We start from the raw sequence: 3,870 nt of genomic DNA, 5'->3' as shown, positions 1-3,870 counted from the left end.
TTCTCAAAAAGAAACAGTTTGAAAAGGTTCAATTGTACGAAATGAATTTCTAGGTCCCGGGATTTCTTACCATCAAGTTGGTAAAAAGCCTCGATTTATTGGCAATTGCTAGAATTATCTATGATCTATTTTGGAAATCCTTTTTTTGTTTAGACTGCTTTTTGTTTATGAGATGTCTGGAATTCCTTATTTATATCCCATGCAAAAGAAGAGAATCCAAGGCAAAGGCGAGAACAATCAAATTAAAATTTCTTCTTTTTCGGAGGGATTGCAGGTCTTCTTAATCGTCTATTCGGCACAAGAAAAAGCCTTTTTCTTGTGCCGATTCTTCTTGTATCAAAATAAGAATCCTTTTTCTTCCTAATTCGTCAAAGATTACTATTTCTTCTTTATTCGGGTCTGTCTCTTGGACCTCTTTTTCTTTTGCTTAGGTTTAGCCGAGGTAGTGGACAAACAGAGGGGAAGAAAATATGGCGGGGGAAAAATTTCTTGTGATTGTGAGCAAATTGCTTGGCTTGTTTAATTAAGTTCAACTTCAAATTTACAGAAATTTTGCAAAAAAAAAGTAAACTCTTCCATTGAAGGTTTTTTTATTTTTAGGCTAGTTGAATAGTTTTGATTAAGGTTTTATTAGTTTATTACTCGAAACTAAATCAAGGATTTTCAGGATACTTCCTTCGTGGAATAAGATATTGGATCCTCGAGTGATCTCTTTTTCTTGTTGCTTCATAAGAGTGAATCGAATAGATTCAATTCGCGTTATAAGAGTAAAATAAAAATTCCGCGGGTCCTTTCCGCTCTAATCAGATAAAGGGGGGTAAGGACCCGCTAAGCTCCTACTTTTTCATGTTTACAATCTGGTCCCTCCGATTACTATAGAGATGAACCCAATCCAGAATATGAACCATAAAAGAAAACACCTACTAAACCAATCACAGCAATACCAGCTACAGTACCTATCAGCCAAAGAGGAATTCTTCCAGTAGTATCGGCCATTTCCCCTACTTTCCTCCACATTTTATCAATTGGTCATGCTAGAGACAAAAACAGTCATGGGTAGTTATAAGGATGGTATCCTTCCAAATGGGATAAGAGAATTCTTATTAGTCTCTTTCTTTCTCTCAATTGAAGAAGTAATTGGAAAATAAAACAGCAAGTACAAAAATGAGTAATAAACCCCAGTATAGACTGGTACGATTCAATTCAACATTTTGTTCATTCGGGTTTGATTGTGTCATAGTTCTATAGTTGGAATTTGTTTTATCGTTGGATGAACTGCATTGCTGATATTGATCCCAAGAAAAAAACAGTAGGTACAGCTAGTCCGTGAATAGCCAGCCATCGCACTGTAAAAATAGGATAGGTTCGATCTATGGTCATTGAGGGCCTCCTAAAAGGATCTACTAAATTCATCGAGTTGTTCTAAAGAATCAAAACGGTCGGTTATTAACGGAATTCCTTGTCGGCTTTCCGTGAAATACTCGTTTGGCCTAGGACTTCCAAACACGTCATAAGCTAAACCCGTACTGACAAATAACCAACCCGCAATGAATAGGGAAGGTATAGTAATGCTATGAATAACCCAGTATCGAATACTGGTAATAATATCAGCAAAAGAACGTTCTCCCGTGCTTCCAGACATGCTGAACTCCCAAAATTTTTGTACATTCAAAAAAGGAATTGATTCCGTAAAAGATGGGATCGACCAGTAAATAGAAAATTACTGATATTTCATCCTTGTGAGATTGTCAATTTTGTACCAAAGGTGTATTTTGAGTATACCGAATTAGTATAGCTATCCTTCCTATGGCACAGCAATCTGGTTTTGCCTGGTTCCGAAACATAATTACTTTTTTATTTTTTTTTTGTCTATAGGTAAGCTATATGTTATTCAAGGCATCAATAGAAAACCCCATTTTTGTAGGTTCTACTTACTTTTCATTGGCTTCGGAATAATAGAGTAATTCGGAATAGCAGCCAAAATCTTGGGAAAATCTAAGTTAATGATCAATAGGTTTGGATAAATAATTTAGGAAGGATATTCTCATACTGACACAATACAAGGACAAGTATATGTGAAATCTATCCTTTCATAATTCGTAATTCATCCTTGTATTGTTTGTTGGATTAGGTCTAACTTTCTTGACCAAACTGCGAGCGCGGAACTTTACGAGATGAAATAGGGAAAGACAGAAGATAGAATAGAACTTAAAAGGATAATTGAAGTGACTCGTCTTCGAATCTACTTTGGTTGGAGTTCGAAAAAGGAATAAAAATAAAGTAAATTCAAGGAAGAGCTTTCTTTTTTTTTTTTTTTTAACAGCCCCTTGGCAGGTCGTGGAATGCTTTTGTTCTCCTCTTATTCCATATGGAATACAATCAGTTAAAATAAGAAGGAATAGGGGAATATTCGATCGTTCACTCCAAAAAGAGGGTCCTATTGAAAAAGAAATTATCCAAAATAGAAAGAAGTTTTTTTTTTCAAATTCAATTGTTTATTTATCTCTTATTCAAAAATTTCCCTGAAAATTGAATTTCTTTTTTTCATTCAATGGGGTTAGATGATCTAGTTCTTAATATTATTACTTTACTCAATTGACAAATTCCACAACAAATCTCTTGATTCGGAATTAGGGACTCATGTATCATCTGATGAATCCACTTTCTTTTACACTTCTGTATCTTACTCTATCTTGTTTTTTAGTATTATCTAAAATAACTGATGAATTATGAATTTTCCATAACTTAGGTAAATGCTTTACCAACATATGTAGTGTAGTAAAAAAAAATAAATGGAATTTAACTCTTTCATGCTTACTTTAACTAGTTATTTTGGTTTTCTACTGGCTGCTTTAACTATAACCCCAGCTCTATTTATTGGCTTGAACAAGATACGCCTTATTTGAATTGACTGAATAATTATAATTCAGAAAAGAAAAATCTTTCTTTGGGATTCCTGGCATTCTACGACTCTTTTCCAGACTAATTAGGAATTCTTTTCTTGGTCATTGAGATTCGTGGATAATTTAGAGTACTATTTAGGGATAGATCGTACCTCTTTTTTTATCCCCTCGAACAAATCGAAATGATTGAAGTTTTTCTATTTGGAATCGTCTTAGGCCTAATTCCTATTACTTTAGCGGGATTATTCGTGACTGCGTATTTGCAATACAGGCGTGGGGATCAGTTGGATCTTTGATTGAGTCATTTTTTTTTTTTGATTGACCTCCTCCAGACCAGAGAGGAGGTCAAATTGAAATTGGAGTTACAATTCAATTTTGTTAAGTTATTTTACTCTGCTTCGACATAAAATAGATGGAATCACGCTCTGTAGGATTTGAACCTACGACATCGGGTTTTGGAGACCCGCGTTCTACCGAACTGAACTAAGAGCGCTTTCATTCATTCAAAAAGAAAATCTTTTTCTATTCCTAATGTATCTCACGTACGTATAGTCTCCACAAATTCAAGTTATACCCACTTTACTTTAATTGATCTCGTCGCTACTGCCTATAAAGAAGAAAGAAGTAATAGGTAGGGATGACAGGATTTGAACCTGTGACATTTTGTACCCAAAACAAACGCGCTACCAAGCTGCGCTACATCCCTTTTCCAAATTAAATTGTTGTACAATGCCATTGTACACAATTCCTGTCTTCTTTTCCACATCATAATTTTCTTCTTCTTTCTTTCTCTATCTATATATAGAACCCTCGTGTCATTTCTTCTTTTTGGTCTCATATAATTAAGGAATTATATACATATAAAATCCTAATATAATTTCGCCTATAAAAGAAGGATTACTTTTCCTTGGTAATATATAGGAAGAAGGGGTCATCTTTTTCTTTTTTAGGGATAGGAAAATTTCGT

At 34.4% G+C, this 3,870-nt stretch overlaps 1 non-coding gene across 1 annotated transcript; it reads right to left on the bottom strand.

The window, feature by feature from the left end:
- Positions 1-3,535: 3,535 nt before the first annotated feature.
- TRNAP-UGG (transfer RNA proline (anticodon UGG)) lies at positions 3,536-3,609 on the bottom strand. Its single transcript has one exon. It is a non-coding gene; the product is annotated as a tRNA-Pro (tRNA).
- Positions 3,610-3,870: the final 261 nt, after the last annotated feature.

The sequence above is a fragment of the Triticum urartu genome, unplaced genomic scaffold (genome assembly GCF_056163025.1).
Source record: "Triticum urartu cultivar PI428250 unplaced genomic scaffold, HENAU_Tu73 scaffold2, whole genome shotgun sequence".
NCBI classification, from domain to species: domain Eukaryota; kingdom Viridiplantae; phylum Streptophyta; class Magnoliopsida; order Poales; family Poaceae; genus Triticum; species Triticum urartu.
The sequence above is the reverse complement of the archived record's forward strand: the minus strand, read 5'-3'. Positions and strand labels throughout refer to the sequence as shown.